Source organism: Hydra vulgaris, chromosome 08, assembly GCF_038396675.1.
Source record: "Hydra vulgaris chromosome 08, alternate assembly HydraT2T_AEP".
In the NCBI taxonomy this organism is placed as follows: Eukaryota; Metazoa; Cnidaria; class Hydrozoa; order Anthoathecata; family Hydridae; genus Hydra; species Hydra vulgaris.
Genome location: NC_088927.1, coordinates 22879039 through 22903186, shown reverse-complemented (window position 1 = coordinate 22903186; position 24148 = coordinate 22879039). Strand labels below are relative to the sequence as shown.

The 24148-nt window shown below is 28.2% G+C and overlaps 1 long non-coding RNA gene across 1 annotated transcript; it reads right to left on the bottom strand.

The window, feature by feature from the left end:
- Positions 1–16524: 16524 nt before the first annotated feature.
- Positions 16525–21604, bottom strand: LOC100212512 (uncharacterized). The gene is made up of 2 exons (XR_010639988.1): positions 21411–21604; positions 16525–17187 (listed from the first exon to the last, which is right to left on the bottom strand). It is a non-coding gene; the product is annotated as an uncharacterized LOC100212512 (long non-coding RNA).
- Between the last annotated feature and the right edge of the window lie 2544 nt (positions 21605–24148).

Sequence of the window (24148 nt, the reverse complement as noted above, 5' to 3'; positions counted from 1 at the left end):
TTTTTTCCAAAGTTGAGAATATGACTTTATTGGACTATTTGTATCATGAGAAATAAGCTAAAAAAAAATCAAGTTCAGCGATCTAGCGTAAAATAAGCGAACTACCAATGTGCCAAAGTCCTATTTGCAGGTTTAATTAACTAATATTTAGTTTGACAAGGTTCCAACTAACAGGATAGGGTAAATCTTAACTGCAGACTAAAAATCACAAAAGCGCTATCATTCGCTATTTTTTATTAATTTTTTTTATAACGTGACATTTATTTAATTATTTAAAACTTTATTTTCAGTTGATTGTTTACAATAGCTTTATAATCAACATAAACTAATTAAAATCAACATAAACTGTATAAGACAGTACAAACAAACATACATTTAATTAAAAAAAAACTTTACACAGTAAATAATATAAATGTCAATAATTACAACTAAGTGGTTATTTTTTGACGTAAAAATAAAAAAATAAAAAAATAATTTTTGACAGATTTTACAAAAACAAGATTTTCCGTACCATTTTAAAATATTTTTTTTGAACACCTTTTGACAATTTATTGACATAGTTTCATTGTTCAGGGGTTTCCATTGCGAGATTGCTCTATATAAGTTATTTTTTATGAAGTTTATGTAGACTAATGGTGGGAGTACTAATTTTTTACAACAGCGAAGACTTCGGCATTTTTTGAGTAAAAGGGATTTTTTGATTAAAAGATCTTAAATTCCAGATTTAAACCATTTATAGATTTAAAAACTTCAGTTAACAAAAACCTTAAATTTTTAAGGTGAATACTAAGGTTATTTTCTATTTTTTGAATTTCTTCTAATGAAAGATCAAATCTTTTATAGACAATGCGAAGTCCTTTTTAATGAACTTTATAACTTGGGTTATTATTATACTTCGAATAAAACATCAAAATCAAAGGATGTCAAATGTCAAGCTACTGTTTTATTCAATGCTTTTATACTGTCAAATTTTTCAAAATATGAAAAACTTGACAGTATAAAAGCATTGAGTAAAACAGTAGCTTATTTTACTTATAAGAAGCTTCTTATTAGTGAGAGATCAAAGCATTTACTATTAGCTTTTCCAGATAGACTTTAAATATGATTATCAAATTTCAAATCCTTATCAATTGTAACCCCGAGAAGTTTAACCTTAGAAAAAAGATTGAAATTTGTCCGGATTTGCAACCATTTTATTCAAAGTAAACCATGAAATCGCATTTGATGCTTCTATTTGAAGACGATCAATATCATTCTCTAGATTGTTGTTGCAAACAAAGAGTGTTGTCATCAGCATAGTTGCATATTTCAGAGTCTTTTATAAATAAGATAAAAACAAAATATTGCACAACAAAAAGTACTGGTTTCTATCAGCGTTAAAGTAACTATTAAAAACAAAAATAAATAGCTTTTATAAGGTCAAAACTCTTTGTTTTCAATTTAGTAATAACAATTCAGTCTTCTTACAAACTTAGCGTTAGTCGATATAAGTACATTTTGCGGCGCATATACTTAACTGCTAGTCAATGTAAAGACGATTAAATGTGTTTAGCCCCAACGGTCAGTCATGCATGTTTCTTATCCATCGCTTATCTCTAACGGTCAGTTAATGAATGTATAATTTTGTATACAGTTGATGAGCAAAATAGTATAACTTTATTTTACTACATTATATACATTATTATTACTAAAAAATTTGTACAATTTGAAATAAATTGGTCCATTTATTCAATTAGCAAAGAAGTTTAATACTGACAACTGTGATTACGAATATTTGAAAACAATAGACATTGTTTTCATGCGCTGGAAGATAAAAAAACACAATTTACTTATAAAGTTGATCATATTAAATATAAAGAACTTGTGTCTAGATCATATCCCGGTGTGACGGAATAGTATCGCAAAATTTTGATTGTCGCAAATTTGATTGTCGAAAATGTAAAAAAGGAATAGGGTTGCAAATTGTTGCATTATTGATTGTCGAATAACAGACTAATGAACAGTGTCGAAAATAAAAAAAGGTATAATGTTGCAAAGGAGTTTAATGAATAGTGTCGAAAACACACAAAAAAAGGAATAGTGTTGCTAATAAATTTAATGAATAGTGTCGAAATAGAAAAAAGGAGTAATCTTTTCAAGGAGTTTAATGAGTATTAACAAAAATAAAAAAATAATAATAACTATAAATGTGTGTTTAGATAACATGTCTGATGTCTTACTGAAATAGCCTGCTGCCAGGAGCTTCAGTACATACAATTATCTTATAGCCGGCTGCCGCATAGGAGTGCCGCTACATCAATTGAGGGTTTGGAGTTTGATAATAATCTTTTCATTCATTATTTTTTTTTCCTTTTTTTTTCTGTAAAAAACGTATGCTATAAAGATAAGCAAAACGAGTAAGCAATCGCTGAAATTAACTATTTGCAACACTAACCCTTTTTTTTGTTTTCGACACTATTCATTAAATTTATTTGCGACACTATTCGTTTTTTTTGCGTCATTAGGCCTTTTTAATATATTCAACACTATTCTGAAGTTCATTTTCCGACACTATTCCTGCCACCCCATATGCCACTCGCAATGATTTTGACAAGTTTAGTAACTTGCCGAACCATAAACTAAATAGGGATTAATGTAGTGAGTGTACATATATCTATTGATTTAGGGATAGACGCAGTAGAGTATACATACAACAACTGATTTAGAGATAAGCACAGTGAAGTGAACACACATCAACTGAAAAGTTTTGGTTTGAAGATGCAGCATTCCAGTCCACTATTTATTTGTTTGGCAAAGTACTAGTACCATAAAGTCGTTGCGAGTGGAGTATGATCTAGAGACAACAAAATAAATTATTAAAGTGCGTATGTAGTTAAAGCCATTTAAGGGATTAGTGTAACTGGAGTTTTGTTAAAGACAAAATAAAAGAATGTTAAAATAAATTGAAATTTGTTTGTTTAAACAGTAACATAACCATTTGAAAAAGATTGTGACTTGTTTAAAACGAAAAGAGCTTTCTTATATGATTTTGAAAAAAGATTTTTAGAGTTCAGCATGTCAAATAAATTGTCAATGATCTTTATAAAATGTATAGCTCCTTCAGCATAACAACTCACACATTATATAACTCAAAATATATAGCTCCTTCAGCATAAGTACAAACACTTTGTAGTTCAGTTGCATCTGCAACTGAACTACAAAGAGTTTGCACAGCAAACTTAACATTCATTTTGTGACGTTGGAATTAGTATGTTTTATTGAAATTGTGTTTGCAAATTTCAATCCTTCATCTTCTTGTACTTCATATAGAGCTTTATATAGCTCCATTTAATTCATTTCCATCACAATCCTTAAGTACCTCTAAATATCATAACGCATTTCTAGTTAATTTTAGCATATAGCTTGGGTCAGGGATTACATACAAGTAGTGATTATAGCCTTCAAAAGTAAATATTCCATTAATTTTTTCTAGACTTTTCCCAAATGTACATTCTAGTGATGCAACAAAATTAAAGTTGATATTTACACCATCAAATATAATGCTACGTACATTAATTTTTTTATTAGAAGATATTGTTAAAGCTTTTTAATAAGACAAGAAAGGTTATCGGCTGTTATCTTACTACACAGTATATAGCCAATATGTGTTTTCCAATGACCTCGTAATCCTACCAGCATAAATGCCAATGCCTCTGTACCTGGTGTATCTGGTTCAATTGCAAAAATATCTTTTCCATAATCTGTAAAGCCAATGAATCAAACAGTCTTTTTATCGATTAGAACTGATGTTTTGATTGCCATAGCATCTATAACTAACGCACAATCTTTATAATTAATGTCAGTCTCTACTTTTATACAAATATAACTTCAAACATCTTCAAAAAAACCATTTTCACAATCTACAGAAGAAGTCCAGTTGGTTAAAGAGCTTGAAGCAGGTAAATGGAGTATAGGGCGTAGAAATTTATATGCTTTAGGTGAGTAAAAATGCAGAGTTATTGCAAGTTTTTTAATTTCATCAGTGTATCTATGCCCTTTTGGAAGTAAAGTATTGTTTTTAAACTGATATTTTATAATATCAAAAGTTAACCCACTAAAGTTTTCACAAAGAAAATTAGCAGCATCTTTAGAAACATTTTTTTTTAATTTGGATTTTTTAGCACAACCTTTAATGATTTTTTTTTTCTTTTCGTTGCAACTTTTGTAAAATAGTTTTAATTTTTGCTTTTAATTTTGCTTTAGTTGGACTTGCATTTGTCGATAGTGTATTTTTGGAAATAATAGTATCATCATTAATAATTATTTTACTACTTTTAACAACATTATAGCTACTATTTATATCCACCTGGGAATCAATACTCTCTGTTGTTTCTGAAATAATACTATTGGAAATAAAAGTTTCGTTACTATTGGTAGCTATATTATTGTTATCACTTATATCCAACTAGAAATCGGTATGATGGCGACTGCCTGTTTCTGAAAATTTAACTTTTTTAACGAGTCTCTTTTTATTTGTTTGTGGCGATATAGAATTTAACTTTCTTTTGACTTTTGGTTTTGAATCAATAATAATAGATGAATAATAGAAGAACATTTTAACTTAGGTTTGCTATTAAAATTAAGTATATTGTAATCTGAAGGTAAAAAGTGATCACTACAAATGCGGCTGTGTTCAGTAGAAATAAATGTTTGACGTTTTATAGCAAAGATCGACTTTTTACAGAGTTCGCTATTATTAATTGGAAATTTAAGAAATGCTCTGTTGTCGTTTTTCATTGCTCTACTTGTACAACCTTCTGCAACACAAGAATTAACCGTGATTTAACCAAATTTAAAATTTGATTATTAAATATTGAATATTATTTGATACAAACAATTTACTATTTTTTAAATTTGCCCCCCATAATGGCCGATTTTCGCTTCAAAAAATACGCGGAAGTTAGACATCTAGTTATTCTTAATCTATAATTGGGTAACAATTAATGCTTAGCTCCGATTAGACTTGATACCTTTACAGTCAAGAGCAAAAAAAGCAATTTAAAAAAATTATTTAATGCTGCGTAGCTATAGGATACTTATGTACAAGACTCATGTTTTTAAAATAATCCATGTTACTGAAATTTAAGAAGTTTTTTTTAATGACTTACTCCCAACAAGCCTGCAAGCAACCAATATTTAAGTTGGAAATACCAGAAAACAAAGAATATTGCTAAAAAGTAAGAAAATTTATGAAAGACTTAAAAAACTCTAAATTTGATGAGTTGGAAAACATGAAGACTGGAGAAAGTTACAAAGCATTGATGTTCAAGGAAACAAACTAGATATCTAATTTTTTTCCTTTTATTTATCTAAATAAAAGTGTAGAGAGTATGAAGGGACAGGGGTTGGTGATGAAAGATCTGAGAAGATATAGAGTAGAGGATTCAGCGTTTCATTAACATAAAAATATCAATAATATTGCGATAGTTATTTGCAATAAACATCAGGGTTTTGTTTAGATTAAAATTCAAATTTATATAAATTTTAATATATTATCATAATTTTTATTTGTTTAGATTAAAAATCACCAGCCATTTCAAGCTCCAAACAGTCACAAGAGGGAAAACAAACGTGCATCTGCCTGTTCTAAGCTATTAAAAAGCAATCACTTTTTGGCATGACTGGTCATTTCAAAAAGATCATTAATATAACGTCTGTTCACAAAAAATCCGGACTGATTTCAAATGTACACAAATTGTTCTAAATTTCGAATTTTCGATTCGAAATTTTTAAATTTAATCGGTCAACAACAACAGTTTCATTTTGTGGCAAAATTGAGTTTAAATAATTAATTCAAATTAACATGGAGCATCTAAAAGAGAACGATGTTAGAAATGTGATTGGAAATTTTTATAAACAAAACATAAACAGTGGAAAGAAATTTACAGTGGATCATTTTAAGAAAATGGGAATCGCGAAATCTACAATTTATGACATAATTAAAAGGTCTGAAAATAATTTGCCAATGAATAGAAAAATTGGTTGCGGCACAAAACCTTTTAAAATTACACCAGAAAAGAGAGTCCATGATTGCAAGAGCAGAAGAGAGAATCGGGAATTCGCAAAGAAAATTGGCACTAAAATATAAGATAAGCGTTTCATACGTAAATAGATTATTAAGTATGCATGGACTAAAGTATACCAAAAGAAAAAATGCACCAAAAACAACAGAAAAGCAAGAAATTAAACAAAAGAAAATCTTATTAAAACTTTCAAAAATTTTTTTCAAGCCATCAAATGAGTTTGAAATCATCATGGACGATGAATCTTATTTCTGTGTAAATGGTGCAAATTGTTCACAAAACTCTGGCTACTATACAAAGGATAGTTCTCAAACTGATCCTAACATTAAATTCAACTTCAAAAAAAAGTTTGACGAGAAAGTTCTCGTTTGGATTGCAATCAGTCGTTTTGGTCATTCATCGCCTTATTTTGCTGTAAAAAACTGTGCACTGGATGCAAAAACTTATTCTAAAGAATGTATTACAAAAAGATTTCTTCCATTTATAAATTCCAAGCATCAAAACATGAAAATTTTATTTTGGCCTGACGGAGCGAGATGTCATTATGCAAAACACACACTAGAAACTTACAACACTTTAGGTATTAACTTTGTCGACGCTAAAGATAACCCCCCAAATGTACCGCAGTTAAGGCCAATTGAAAATTTTTGGGCACATTTAAAAGCAAAAGTTTATGGAAATGGATTTACTGCGAAAAATCTTGACCACCTTAAGAATAGAATTCGATTAAAGTTGAAAGAGTTTGATCCAGACTACTTTTTCAACCTAATGGATTCAGTCAAAACTAAAGTTCGAAAAGCCGCTGATTTAGGACCACTTTCGGTTATAAAATAGTTAACAATGTCCAGTCACTCATTTTAGTTAAAATTTTTGTCAAAAATCGATTAATTTTGTATTCAATTAAGAACAATTTTTCATTCCGGATTTTTTGTGAACAGACGTTAGATGAGAAACAATACAGAATTAAGGATATAGTCTCGTGGTACCCCAAATGTTCCTAAAAATGAAGAAGAATGTTGGAATTTGAGTATTACTTTGACACTGCAGTTAGAAACAAATTATTCATTTTTTATATTTTTTATTTTTTACCAGATACATCATATAAAGTCCAGCATTTCAGACCTCTTAGAAAGCCTTTAATATGTCCAAATCAATAGCCCTTGTATTGCGTAATTGTACTTGCAAAATAAAACCTTTCTATTATAAGAATTAGTAAGTAAAAACGTAAAAGCACAAATACCTTGTTAATAACAGAAAGAAAATTGATTGGGTGATAGTTAGAGGGGTTATTATCCAACAAGCAGAAAAACAAAAATCAATTAAACACTTGTTATATAGTTCAGAGAGTATTGAAGGGAAATGCGGAGAACACCTTTGTAAGACTATGGCAGGAATATTGTCCAACCTATTAGTTGTAGATGAGTTCAAGAGAGAAATAAATTTAGCAACACAATTGATTTAGCACCAAAATTTGGAGTGATTTAAATATCTAACAATTGATATTGATAAGATAATGAATGTTGGACTCGCTTTGACTGTTAAAATTTTTTGCTCTATTTCGAGAACGTTTGTTCTTTAAAGAGTTGTGAAAAAAAGTATGGAAAAAGTGAAAAAAATTTTTATGATCAGAAGTAACACCTACACCAGAAGATTATGCAATAATAAGGTATAATTATTCGCGTTGAGAAGAAAGACATCAGCTTAAAGACAATTACAAAGAAATCCTAATCAGCTTTGAGGTAGTAGTACTTTAAGTGCAATGGTAAGGTGAGTCTGATGAAATTCGAGATAAAAATTTTAGTGGGATCATAGCATGGTCTGTACCACCCAGAGGAAAACAAGAAATAACTGAGCAATAGCTAGGGTCAAAGACAAGACACAAATTACGAACTAAAGTTAGGTAATTTTGGCTGTCTTGAAAACAAGTAAAAAAGAAACAAAGTTAACTATCTGAGTAAGAGATTAAGGAATACAAAAGTTACCAACTTTATAGCCAGCAAGGTCAGTGGTACGAAAGCCTAACTAATCAGTGTAATAAGTATTCAATTCACCAATAGCAACAATATTAGCTGACGGATAAAGAAAAAGGGCTAAATCAATTTACTTAGAAATAACATTGAAAAGAAAGCAGTTTAAAAAAGGGAAAGAGAAAAATTATAAACTATAAAAAAGGTGATAGAGTGAAGAGGTGCTAAGCAGAAGCTCATTAAAGAATGGTCAAAGGAATTAAACCTAATTTCTTGACAATTATTGATTATGTACCTCAGATTATATCCAGGCTAAGCATTTGAATTTTGGAGTCTTAGTAACTCAAGGGATAATTACAATCAAACTGAGATCAAAAGTTGAAACAGCCGAATTCTAATTAGTTTAACAAAGACCAAGTAAATCAAGTGAATTTTACTAGAGGTAAGATTACACAGACAAAAAGTTGTTTCCAAGACTACAAATCTTTTAATAATAGATTGAAACAATTAGGTGGTGGTGATGGCTTTTTAGTATTTTCAGGTACTTTATATAGTATATAAGTAGTATTTCACCCTAAGCAATTAGCTGCGATAGTTGCCTCACTCTTGAAAATAAACCCTAAGTTGTAACAAAGGGCTTCTGATATAGTCTTGACAATGCTACATGAAAAAATATTACGCAGTTTATATTTACACCAATCTAAAAGAATTGCCAAGTATTGCCAAATGATAAAAAGAGTGTGGAGTAAACATTTGTGACAAAATTTCCCAAATAAGATTATTATTGGAAAAGACCTTCAGAAAATGGATTTAAGATCTTTTAACTCAGATGTAGATCTAAATTCAATTTTGGTATTTTTTAATAGTATTTATAATTAGTTATAATAATATTCAGAAGTAATAAGTTAAAAGAATTTGTTAGGTAAAAATCAGCAAATTTTATTGCTGAAAATATTTGCACACCTATATGCATAATATACCTATAAGCATTGGGGCAAATCCGGATATAATGACATAGATAATGGCATAGATATCTATGTCATAATCTCCAGATATATATATATATATATATATATGTATTTTTTATCTTTTTGTGTTGTAATTGCCAGTCAGCCAACTTGTATTATAGCTGTTGTAACGTTATTATTATACGGTAATGTCGTAATCTTATTGTAATAAAAGTGCAGTGTGAAGATAAAAAAAAAATTAAATTTAAAATACTAAAAAGCAACTATTGCCTTCGTAAGCTGTTTTCATAGTTGTTTATATTTTAATTATATTGTCATTATATAAAACAATTCAATTCGAAACTCTTGTCTCCTATAATATTATCTTTAACGTGTATCAACACTGTTCCTTACTAAAATATAAACTATCTGATTCTAAATGTCTTTGGTAAGAAAGAAAACAACTTTTCAAACAGAACAGCGTAATTTATTTGATCGCAGGTGAGTAGCAACGTTTGTCGTTGAAAGCGTTCAGTGGTAGGGAAATATTTTTAATAACAATTAAGTAACAATTAATTAGGTAACTTTGTTAGTTTTCGGATTTTAATTGCACTCTATAAATACTATTATTATTATAGAATAATAATATTAATATTAATAATATTCTATAATAATATAAATATTCTTAGGAATGTTATAGCCGCTAGTTGTAAAGCCTAAACATAATTTATGAGGATAAGAAAGTTAAGGTCATGAGAATCATGAGCAAGGTCATAGCCAAATTACAAAAATAAAGTTATATAGTTGAAGAAATTTAGTTATAATATATGGCTAATAATATGATAGTAAAAGTCAATTTTAATTTTACAGGAAACTCTTTTTTTTTTAGGTTTCAATCGCTAACACTAGTTTACGTTACCAACAATGCGCTATCGGCTTTTGAATTTAGGTGACAGGACTACTAATGCAATCTACGAAATTTTATTATTTTGTGTTTTACTGTTTTAAACAGTTATCAGCAGAACAATTAGAATAAATAAAATAAATTGGTAGGAGATGGTTGTTTGGAGAGTTTTACATTGATACCTGTTTAAAATATGATATGAATTTAAAAGTTTTAAAAACCTAAAATTAATCGACAATTTTTACTGTGAATCAATTCAGTTTGAATGCAAAAGCTTAAAGTTTTATTTTTATTTCGACTTGTGCTTTTAACCATAGAAAAACTTTTAATTATTATTTATTTATTTATTTAACTTTTATTTCGCTGATTAAACAATATTACAATTTTCCATATAAAATAAATAACATCGTAAACATAAAAAACCTTTATAAAAAACGTTTTTAATCTTTTTAATTTATAATATATATATATATACAGTTATAATCAGTCAGGGACTCAAAGAAGGTAAGGATGATGCGTTTATCATCACAACCTTTTCATAGAGCCCCTTTAGTCACTATTGAAATAAAAATAAAAAAACACTTTAATTTTTAAAGAAAAATAAAAAATTTAATAAAATTAAAACACATAAGAAGAAAAAAATAAAAAATAAATGAAAAGAAAAAATACAAAAAAATCTGAAAACAAATACTGTAAACTATAATATATATGTCAGGAATTAAGGAGATGCATTTTAGTTTGTTGTTTAAACGATGAAATGCTTTTTAGGTTTTTAATATTTTTTTTTTTTTTTTTTTTTTACTAATTATTTTTATTATTATTTTTTTAATTATTGTTAAATTATTAATGATGGATTGTACTGTTATTAGTATTATTATTCGAGAAAAAAAATAAATTTATTACGGCGAAAAATAACTTTTTTTTTTTCTTTATCATGAAAACTGTCTCTTTAATTTGGTATTTTAAAAAAGAATTGGGCAAAAATAAATATGACAAAACGCGCGCATAAAGACATGTGTATATATATATATATACATACATATATATATATATATATATATATATATATATATATATATATATATATATATATATATATATATATATATATATATATATATATATATATATATATATATATATATATACATAGGACTATGCAAAAATTATATGCAAAGTTTGAAGCTCCTCAACTTGAGAGGGTTACAAGTTTTATAATGTCATAATTTTTGAACGCTAAGAGATTATTGCGTGAAATTATGGAGTTGGCTCCATGTCAGGAAGTTAGAAGTTAGTCGATGTTTGAGATAACTTCCATGTCAGGAAGTTATCTCAAACATCGAAAAATGCTGGATCCGCGACTGATATATATATTTTTTGGTACTAGGAAACTACCCCTCTTTTTTCTTAGTTTTTTTTTAGTGGGTCTGATGCAAAAGTCATAGAAGGACGACCTTTTTTTAGACATGATTTCATAGCTATCATTCCTTTCCTTAGTGATTTTCTGTTATCTGGAATATGTATAATTTTTCAGTTGTTCATTTCTTTGCAAAGAATGAAGATATTCACATATTTTAATCATAGCTGGAAAAAGCCTGCGCTATCATTTTATAGATTTTCTCTGTCAGTCATACAGTTAATACAACATGTTTGTTTTGTGCAGTTGCAATGGAGACATTGCAGCTACTAATTTTTTTTTTTTCAATTTATTTATTACAATCTTTATTCACGGCTATCTATACTGCAGTATAAAATTTTCAAAACCATTAAAGTAGATAGATGACGTCGTAGTGTTTTCAGCGATACTAAAATAAAATCTGGTTGAAGAGGACATGAGAAAATTTTAGATGTTAATTCTTGTTAATAATTAGTTCTAGGTCATGTCATGTTTGTTTCTTTATTTTTTTTTAATTTTTGTACTTTTTACAAGTAGAAGAACAGTTGATGTATTTTTTTGTTTAACTATGGTGGTACTGAGACAACCAAACTTAATCACCAAACACGAGATGGTGCATCAAAAGTGGTGGCTGCTCCGTTCTCCAAAGTTATTATCATTAAGGTATTAAGAGTTAAACAATCTTAACATTTGAAGACCGCTATTACTCAGAGAAGAGTAGAATGGAAACTAATTGAAACATATCTTGAACAATCTTTATCTTTTAAAAGAAGTGCATTTGGGAGTGCGAAATTGTCAAATTTTGCAGATTTCATTAGATTATGAGATACGAGCGCTTATAAACATAATTTGGATTATCCAGAATACTACAAAAAGTCAAGTTTTTGTACACTTGCAAACCGCTCAAGACATCTCTAAATTAATAACTCCTTAAATTTAGAGATGTCTTAAAAAAGAAGCTTTTTTACGTAAATATAGTTTAAATATTTAATGTAAATTTAATAATATTTGGGCGCTTTGTTTTGATTTATGCTGAAACACTTCTTTTTCCCAATAAGTTTCAAATGCTTTAAAGTTAGAATTGTCCATAGGCTGAAATTTCATGTTAAACTTCTGCAAATTTTTAAAGTTTATATTTTATAATCAAAAGTATAAAAATCAACAAAATAAGTAAGAATTAACTTTTTATAAATGTAAGTAAGTAAAGGCAAAGTTATTGCTCATATTATTAATAATAACATAATATGTCATCAAATGAAAGAATTAGGGGTTTTAATTTACTTTTAAAAAGAGTCGAAAAGTAATTAGTAGTTTAAAATCAAAATTCAGCTAAACAATTTTATTCCAAAGGTGTGTTGTCCGATAAGCACCACAGTTTTAGGTTTTTAGGCACCACACCGAGGTTTTTTTTACACCACACTTAAATTTTTTTAGGCGCCATACCGATAAACTTTATATTGCTTGGTAAGCAAATCAGGTGAATGCTATAGCTTTTTGCCTCATTAAAAGTTCAAATACTTATAAGCGAGGAAACATTATCAAAAATCGGTATAAAAATATTTTTATACCGTTTGAACCTGAAAATAAATGATTCATTGTTCGTTGAACCTTTTTGTGTCATAGTTGCTGAGGAATTAGGCGGTAGATCTTTTTAAAATGAATTATTTATTTCCTTTAAATACTAACATTTCAGGTAGGGTTGCAAAAATCCTGAAAATTACTAATAAAGGGATAGTAAAATCAAGACTCAAAATATCCCGGAATATTATATGCTTCAAAACTAGAAAATATTACAACTTAATTCCGTATATTTCTGAAAATTACTTGTATATTAAATAATTTATTATCTTTAGAAAATGTGCGCGCAGAAAGCTTAAACTATCTAAACTTTGATCATTTAATCTTCTTCGTATTTTACTTCAAAATAATCCTGAAAAATATCCTTTCTGACTCTACGCTCGTTCGTTTAATCGTCAGTAAAAATTAAAAACTTTCTGAAGAATATCCCTCTTTGTACAATCACTTTCAAATAATGAAATTTCTTATAACAATTTAGAACTTAAGGTTCGCCTGATCCTTCAGAAGAATTTCTGGCTGTTGCAAGAAAACCTACTTCTAAGACTTCATTTAGTTGTTTGATGATAGTTTTAGATGTTTCATTATTTTCTGCGCTTGACAAATCTTGATTTGAACAATTAAATTTGTGACGTAATTATTTTAGAAGAACCAACATTTTATCTTCTTTTTTAATTTTGACAATGTTTCAAAAAATTCAGAATTCTTCGCTCTTTTATTCTGGTGGCTATTGCATCAAAAAAATGACAAGTTAATGCAGAATTTAGTTGTATTAATTTAGTAAGCATAAACTCCAACGCAATGTCAGCAGTTTTAAGTATTGCGTGTTGAAATATTTTTGTACTTTCTTAAAAAAAAATCCTCCATTTTTAAGATATTCTAAGTCTCTCAGATTCTGGTGGGGTGGGGGAATGCATTCCCCTCATTCTCCCCTGGATACTTCACTGTTACGAATTCATTAAAAATTACATTTTCGATGGTGATTTCTCCCAACAAACCAATGTAAAAATTGAAATGGTATGAATTTTTAAATCTTTTATCATATGGGATCGTCTATAAGTTACGCAACATTAAATTTCACTAATAAATAAAGCAAAAAATAACAAAAGTGTTACCTCGCAGTGCCTTTAGTTAATTAAAAAATCAAAATAGAGCATTTACTTTAATGAAAACTGTGGCGTAAAAGAGCTTAAGATTTCCCACTTCGGACAATCCCTAACTTGTAAATGAAGTTTCTCTTGTACCACTTTGTTTCGTTTTATTATGATTTTTGTCTCAGTAAAACGAAATGCTTGCGAAAACGTTGAAATAAAAGCAACTTAAAGATAGATACAAACTTTTGTCATTATTGATATTTCCTATAAATTTAATAAACTTTTGTTTGCCATATGTCTGTCATAACATAAACGCTATATAAAGCAAACAGAAAAACTAAAACAAATAAATTACAAAGATCAATCAAGAAGCAGAACTTACTTGGTTGCTGTAAAATCTTTATGGTTTTTAAAAACTTTAAAAAGATTTTAGTTTTAAGCTTAAAAACATATACAAACAAGAAAAGCTAAAAAAACATATATAAGCAAGAAAAGCTTAAAAAACATATACAAAACAAACACAACATAGTTAAAAATAACGGGTGATGCGGAAGTTTTCGGACAAATCCTAATTTCATTATTTGATAATAGTAATCAGTTTTTGTGGTTTTATGCGTAGGCATAAACGTTCTATAAAATATAAACTTTATTACTTGAAACACAATTATTTAAAATGAGGTTAAATGCAGCTGAACGAGAATCTTTTCGAAAGCGACTAAAAATGCTTTTCGCAAATAAACCTAATATAAAAAAAAAAAAAAAAAATCGTAAGTCATTTTGAAAAGGAAGGATTTGCTCAAAGTACAATATATGATAACCTAAAAAGACTTGAAACTGTTCAATCGTTTTCTGATAGAAAGCACCCTGATCGTCCGACATCCTGGACTAGAGAAAAGAAAGCCGAATTAACGAGACTTGTCAACAATCGAAAAGGGGTCTGTCACAGAAAAATAGCTATTAAATTCCGTGTAAATCAATCGACAATTGGTCGTCAGTTTAAAAAAATGAATATTAAATATAGAAAACGTGAAAAGACTCCAAAATACACTATAGAACAACAAATAAAGGCAAAGAAAAGAAGCAGGAAACTAGTTAACCAACTCTATAACACAAAATCGCTTCTAGTCATCGATGACGAAAAATACTTTTGTTTTGCAGGGGACAACATGCCAAATTCTGGATACTACACAAACAACAAAAAGACATGCCCAGAAAGTGTTCGTTTTATAGAAAAAGAGAAATTTCCAAAAAAATTATTAATGTGGATAGCCATATCTGACCGTGGTATGTCCGAGCCATTGTTTCGCACTTCCAAGGCTGTAGCGATCAATTCATCAATCTATATTAATGAATGTTTAGAAAAACGGCTTCTTCCATTTATTCACAAGTATCATGGAGACTTTAACTAATTATTTTGGCCAGATTTAGCAAGTTCTCATTATTCTAAAGATTCTTTAAATTGGATGGACCAATATGTCTATTACGTTGATAAAGAATCCAATCCCCCAAATGTGCCTCAAGCACGACCGATTGAAAATTTTTGGGGACATTTGGCACAGAAGGTTTACGAGAGAGATTGACAAGCTTCAACAGAGCAAGTTCTGATTGATCGCATTAAACTAAAACTACAAGAAGTTGATTTAAACTTTTTACTGTCGCATATGAAAGGCGTCAGAGCGAAATTAAGATCAATTGCAGATGGTGATGTTTTTTCATATAAAAAATAATATATTTTTATTAAAAGATAAATGCTTTATTTTAAAAAAATATAATAGTTTGTTTTTTTATTTATAAATAAGTTATTGACGTTTTTATTTTGTCCGATAACTTCCGCATCACCCGTTAAATAAATATAAACCTAAATGTAAAAACTTTAAAACAAAAATATAAATGCTTTACAAATAAATTCACACAGTTCGTTGAAAGTTAAGACCTTGTGGGACTTTTCAAACAAAATCAAATCGTGGTCTTTCTCAAACAACGCGTTTAGAAAAAGGTCTATTATACGAAAAGCAGAAAAACGATGTTAAACATTAAATGCTAAAGTTTTATTGAAAGGATAATATCATGAGGCGCACATAGAAATAAAAAAGTTTTGAGAAATTTTACGGAATTGTAACTAAGTAATTAACGGCATTAAGCATTGACTGGACTTAATATAATTAAGATGACGTAAGTAAGAACATCTAAAAATTTAGAGTTTAGAACTTGCCAGGTGTGTGACTTACTAACAAATCCGGGACCCAACCCTGAGAAGATTATACATAAAAATAAAAACATAAAGAAAAATAAAGATCTTTTAATGAATAACAATTTATAGAAAAGACATTCTCTATAATTATTATCAACATGATATTTTTTACAGTTTAAAAAAATTATTGCTATGGTAATATTTACAAATTTTTTAATTTTATTACAAAAAAAAAAATTGGTCACAAATATTTAACTGCTATGCTTGCTTTTGTTGAATAACTAAAAACAATAGCGAATCAACATTCTTCTTTTAAATAAAACAAAACAAATTACAGTATGGTCTATAAAGCAAAGTTAGGTTTAAAAGCAGTATGCCAGAAATAATATACAGCAATTTGTACCATTATATTACAAACTCAACACAAATACAAACAGACAAAACAATATTTTTCATTATTATTAAATGCTTACATAAATATTCCTACATAAATATGTAGGAATATTTATCTATTTGTTTGTCCCTATTGTGGCAGTGATTTTAAAAAGTCATGCATTAACTATGTTATAAACGATTATTCATGCACGACACCGCCTGGATTTAAATCATCACAATTAGAAAACAACAACAACTACTCATAGCATTTTGACATGGACTTATGTGCAGTAGCTATAAAGTAAATCGCTACCCAAAATAAATTGAATATCATTAAAACAATAGCAGGTGAAAGAAATGTCGTTTTTTTTGTTTTGTGCAAACAACAAACACAGCACATTCCAAACAATGAACCAATAGGACTGCCATAAAATGTTAGCCAAAGCAAGACAATTTCGGCAACTCTCCATCGATTGTTTTTGGCACAAAGCTTATCAAGCCAAAATACCAACGCTGTTAGAATATTCAAGATGAGCAGGTAAGTTGCTATCACGACACGCATATCTGTTTTTAAAGAGCAACCGTATGTTGCAATAAAAACTGTCGTGGACACTGTCAAACCAACTGCTGTTAACATCTGCATGCACTTTCCACAACAACTAAAATAAGATGGATCCTAAATAAAATAAAATTTTCAAAAAAATCTTTATAACATTTTCAAAAGCATTATTCAAAAATTTTCGTTATTTTCTGAGTGATAATAGATTGCAGATAAACAGGTGTTTACATAACAACAGTAATGCAATGCTTAAATAACTCTATAAATAACAAAGATGCCTAAGTTTCAAATATCAGCCCTACTAATAATGTAATAATCCTACTATAGATACATGTATCACTTAATTAAGTCCCTAATATTAAAGGGATTTCTTTCATATTGCATTCCCTATTATTGGGAGGACTCCTTTCATAATGAATTCCCAAATATTGCAAGGACTCCATTCTTACCAGTTGATATACTAAAAGTAGATAGTTGTATTCATTAGGTATAAAATTTTAAATTATTGACTGGAGGTGAAGTTTTGAAAATCATTCAATCATTTAATGAAAAATATATTTTGGGTGAAATGATTGAATAATTTTCTAATAAGAAAATTTATTAAAAATAACAACACCTGTATCACCCATAAAAATTAGAACACAACTGCCGATCCTAAAGTGTCTGAATTTGACAATTTTTTTCAAATCTCATCTCTGTTATCTATGTCATGGTAAAACCTTTAAAATTTAAAACCATTAAAAATTTTAGTTGCCTGATCCTAATTTAAAATTTCTCAAACTATAGAGTATGACACTTTGATCTTCAACAAACAATTTTTGATTACACTGGTTTACAAAAAATTTATTGCATTAAATTTGGTACCTGATCATACATAATTTTAACATGCTGAATTCAAATCTGGCATCAGTATTTTAGGGCAAGTTACAGATTTTTTACAATAAATATTTTTTTTGTTTTGCAAATTATTAGAAATAATTCTGAAAAACAAATTTGAAACTCATTTTCAAATACTAGGATGTGGATGTGGTATTTAATCCAGTAAGTCTCTTGCAAATAAGCAGAATGACTAATTGGTACAGAACCAAAAACATTGCCATTGTGTAAAATAATGCATTGAGGCTTTGCTTTGAGCTTTCAATAAAAAGTCTCTATTCTGTTGGATTGTATACAGAAATACCTAACTGTAATTGGAGACCTGAAATATCATTGTAGTAAGCGAATAAATTGACTTCTGAAAAAAAGTTAACATAGGTTTTATTTCTTGTTCTAAAGAAAGAAACTTTTGCAAAGTAGGTTCTTTTCCTTTAACCGAGACTCCAATAATTCTGCTGCATGATTAGAATGAAAGAAATCTTGAGCTAAGTCATTCAGTTCTATCTTACTAAAACACTGAGGCAAATTGAATTGTTTAGCATTAGATGAGAAGTCTTCCAAATCTAATAAAAATTCTTCTGTTTCTGTAGCAAGCATGTTTTGTTCATCATCTAACAAAAATAAACCTTTAAAAATTGGAACAGGAATCTCGTCAAAATGTTGAATTGGTCTAATAGCAGAAGGAATATTGGGATAAGATATTTTTTGACTCTTTATTTTGCCAATATCAGTAGTACCAACAATATCAAGAGTAACAAGACAAAAATAGCAGTTAACATGGTTTAGTGGCTCTCATCAAACTATGGGGATTCCAAAAGGTAAATTCCTTTGTTTTCCTTTTGTTCAATCTTGAAGACTTTCTTTACAAATATGGCACACGTATGTGGAGCCCACTTAGTGTATAGCAACCACAGAATGAGTTAGGGTTATGTATGCGCTTATGTCAATTTGAAGAAGTTATTATATTATATATTTGATCTGAAAAAAACAATGAAATAGTTACTTTTTTCATAACTATTGAATGAAAATACCTGTGAAAAACAATATTTTTTAAAAATTAACAATTTACTTAGTGTGAAAATCTAGAGCTTGCCTACAAAAACAGAGCTTATATTTAAATTCAGTGTTTGAAAATACATAAAAATCATACATAAAAATCAGTCTCATGCAACAAAAAGAAATTTTTTTTTTGTAGACCTGTGTTATTCATACTTACATCTAATTAAAACGTGAACTACCGATTTTACAACATACTTTAATTTTGGTCAACTAAATATGTGACCTACAGTATTTTCAACTGGCTGAATTTTTAACCTACTGTAATTTTGACCTAACTTTTTTTCCAACCTACTTTATAACAACATCTTTTGGGATATGTTTTGTATATTTTTTGTTGATTTAAATCACAACTGAATTTGATATGCCTTAGTGTAGTGATTGAAACACTAGCCTCAGAAACAAGAGGTCCAAGATTCGATGCCTGTCAAAGTAGATTAGCCTATAAAGCAGGCATGAAAATCGTTGTTAAATACGCTTCTCTGACAAAACTGTTGGGTCTTCTCAAAGCACCTTAACAACCAAAAGAAAAAGAAAAGAAATTTTTTTTATAACATTTCATGTAAATGAATACCTCCAAGCATAGCAGTCTTATCAAAGAGCACACCAGAGGAGCTTTTAACAAGTACATTTATGCCTCCATCTTTACATATATACTGTGAGGTAATTAATTTATTGTTTACAGTTTTTTTTTATTAAATCCCTAGAAGTGCAAAGAAAAAATGTTAAAAACACTAACTAGTAGATTTAAATAAATATCACCTATGTTTGGAGGTTAGAAATGAAAATGTCATAAAGGATATCAGAAAATTATTTCCAATTTTTATTAGATGTTTGTTTTTATAGATCAATTCATTGTTCTAGCATTTAACACCAACCTTATTTTTTTTAATTTAGAGGTCTGCCTGTATATACTTGCCAAAAGGCAAGAAACTTTAAATATAAACTTAGTTTTATTTATTTTTTTAAAACTGCACATTTAACTAATTTTAAATGTTTAAAAAATTGCAACTTTTTGACATATAGTTAAAAAATATATATTTTTAAATTTAAAACTTAAAAAAAAAAATTTACATTATTAATAAAACAAAAATAACTTATTAACATTATTTATAATTTTTTGTAATATAATTTTGAGTAATAATCTTTTTTTGCTTTTCAATTTTTTATATTATTTTTTTTATTATATTATTTTTTTATTATATTATATTTTTATTATTATATACCATATTATATTTTTATTGAAATAGAAAGTTTTTTTTAAACTTCAACTTTTGAAAAAAAAATTTTTTTTCTTGTTTAATTGAATTTAGCCAAACTTTTAAGCTTTACTTTAACCTTAAAAAAATATACAAAATAATACAGTAAAATAAATAATAATAATACAATAAAAATATAGTAATATCTTAATTGTTAACATAATTTTTAAATAAATAGTACTTGAATTCAATATGAAATAGTTGTCCTGGCGATGATGTTGAACTGATCCTATATTGGGACAGGTGAGACTCTTTAGCCGTGTTTACCTAGGAGCAGAACTGATACAAAAAAATTATTTGTGATTAAAAGTAGAAGTAGCTCATAAACTTTGAATGTTTATATTCCTAGCGATAGTATTTTAATATCACAATAAAAATACTGTCTTGATCAAATTTTTGTTTGTAGAAATTTAATTGTCTACTAGTGCATATTAAGGTTGCTTACATTTCAAAAATACCTAATGTAACAATATAAATGTAATTAACAACTTAAATAGATAAACTAATATATTGCCTGAAAATAGGGACTTGCAAAATTAAATGTAAGTTTAATAACTTAAAGTAATGGAGATGAGAAAAGAAGGGGGGAGGGGGGAGGGAGACATTAAAATGCTGTTACATAAGCTGCAACTGCACCTTGGCACTAACTAGATATATAAATTTGTTTAAACACGTTTGAATAATTTTTATTTAGATAACCATACTAAAAAAGCCATCGGTGGAGGCCCATTTTCTTTATAGATGTTAAGTTAATCTGAAGTTATTACATTTTTTGTGCTTGAAAAACTGACGACTTTTTGACAAAACGCCTTATTACTCAGTATGGAAAGTTGGCTTTGTAATGGCACAGAATTAAAATAAGAAAACATCAAAAATCTAAATAAACAATACACAAAAATCAAAATAAGGACACACAAAAGAAAAAAACACAATACACATATTTTCTAGACAAAAACCTTAAGGACTATTTCTTCAAGAAAATATAAATAATACTTGCTTTAAACAGAGGAAAGACTATAGTTGTTTTTTTTACAGGAAACCTGTTTTAAAAAAGTATTTTTAAAAAAAAAAAAGAACTTAAAGTTTTTAACGTTGAGAACTAAAAAATTATATATAACTGCTAAAAAGGTAGATATCAAAATAACAAACCTTATCCATGAGGTATCAAAAACCCGAATTGACCGTTGAATTTTATTTTTATCTTATTATCACATTCAATTATGTGGAACTTTCAAAGTTGTGATGCTATTTAAACGTTTTACTATTAAATCATATCACAAGGTTCATATCAATCATAGAAGGCTTAAAGCTGCAGCACATCATAAAGAACGCATTTTTAAAATAAAAGTTTATTAAAGCAAATATATAGGGATTTCCCGGAAATTTTCATCTCCGGGAATTTTCCGAAATTTTACGAATTTTCGAAAAAAAGAGTTATTTTATAATTAATGGGTAACATTTTATGTCTTATTTAGGCAGTTGTTATGGACAATTTTATGGTAAAATATTTTGTAGCAAATTATAAAAATTCTTAAAAGCACTCTTTTTTTAGTATTTTCTTGAGTTTTTTTTAATGTAACTAAAAGTAGCAACAATGATACTTTGCTTTCAATTTTTTATAAAATTGTCTTATCCTGCTATTTGCGTAGCATATTGACGTTCAGAGCAGTAGAAAACTTCGTTTAACGTTAAAAATAATTTGCACCCCCATCCCGAAAGGGGAAGGGGTATTTTTCAATATCTATTAAATTGGCCCACAAGTTACTGAAAATCGTAAAACTGTATATAAAAAGACTTGATAAAGTATTAACAGTATTTTATAACTGATTATTATTGATTGACGATATTAATTAATGAAAGGCAAAAAATAACATTTTTGATTAATTTGAACTATTCAAAGATATAGTTAGCAATAAAAATGAAGAACTAATAATTTCGACGTCATTATAAGATCACGCAACTCTTGTGGAATTACTGCAGAACATCTTAAATACTCCTCTAACAACAACCTCCTTACATGGCTTTCAAAGTTTATAACAGTATCTTTAATAATGGAGCTGTGTCGGAGTACTTATAAACTTCCATAATTATTCCAATAGTAAAATCCTATAAAAAGTCTCTTGATAATTCAGATAACTATCGCGGTATTGGTATCACACTTATCTTGACAAAGCTCTTTGAATATATTATCATGCAAGTATGTCCAGAAATATCAGACAGCCACTCTCATCTACTTGGTTTCAGGCGAAATAGCTGCACCCTGCATGCAGAGCTCCTATTGAGTGAGATATTAAAACACAATAATAATAATAACTTGCTAGTATATATCTTTAGTTTAAACGCAAATAAGGCCTTTGATATCTATAACTGGGATTTGCTGTTTGAGAAACTTTATTACAACAAAAACTTACTGCTATCAGTAGTTCGCGCACTGCAATCATTATACCGCTCGGGTACAGCTTGTATATCATATCTTGGACATAAATCAAATAAATTTCCGCTTGTCTCAAGGTGTGCGACTAAAGATCCATTTTATCGTCACATCTATACAACATCTACACTGAAAGTATATTAAGTCAAACTGTTTCCGAATGTTATGTTGGAACAATAGTAATGTGTTTATACACTGGTATTATTGCTTATTCATATTATATAATCCTGCAAAGTCCTACTCTTTCTAAGCTACAAGAGTTGATCAATAAAATTCAAACGCAATGTCATAACCTCTTTTTCAAGTTAAACACAGAAAATGCCGAGTTCATTATCTCCGGTAAAAGTTTTGTTACATAAAAACTTTTACCATAGAAATTTGTGATTATAATAATACTTTTCTTAATAAATTAGACGCTGTTGGAAGATCATCATTAAAATTTCTCTTTAGTATTTTAAAATACAGCAAAAACTATCTGCATTCCTACTTTAAAATTGATGACGTATCTATCATCCTCATTCTAAACAAATTGATCTGTTTATTAGGTTACTGAACAATCCGACTTGTTTTTCCTTGATTTTAACTCAAATATCTGATATTAATGAGGATAACTGCTTTATCATCAAAGTAATGAAAATTTGCAATCGCCTGGAGCTAAGCTTCATTCAGGGTTTGATAAAGGGAGGAAAAATCATTATCAAACGTTGTAACGATGACGTAGAAGAGAATATTGCGGTAATTTTAAACCAGTCTTTCGAATTCTGAACAAAGAATGATATTGAAAAATTTGATGGAAGAAAACATTACAATTAGAATCTAAGTTAGAATTTCAACTTAGAGTATAAATTATTAGTTTTACGCCCTTCGTATTTTTTATCTGTAATTTTGGGTGATGGAAAGAATAAATAAATAACTTCCGCCGCTACAATCTTGCTCTTGCAAAAGAGCATTTTTGACCTTTGTAAATCAATAAATTAAAAAATACTGTTATACTTTAAAATGAATTCCGCATTTAAAAACTAATACTGCCAAGTGGACGATTTGTGTGTGTGTTTTAAGTATCATACCAAGCAAATTAATTTACAATTATTTTACTAAATATTCCGATGAAATTTGTTTTCTTATCTTATTTTTAGATAAATTAATATAATCTAACAAAGCTAATGCATTTATGACATGCACTTTTATTAAAAAGTTTTAAATGCAATCTTCACACATAAAAATCTTTGATTCTTTAAAACACTCTACAAAAATAATACACAATAAAATTTGTTTATCTAAAAAAGATTTTCTTATTTGTATTTTGTGAATATTTTACACCGTAGTTGACAAAAGCAAAAGAAATATGTTATGCACAAGCTCAAAGGACAGCTAACTCGGAAAACATCTCTCGTTGTTTCGCAAAAAGTAATATACGTAAATTAATGTACTAATATATGTAAAATAAATATACGTA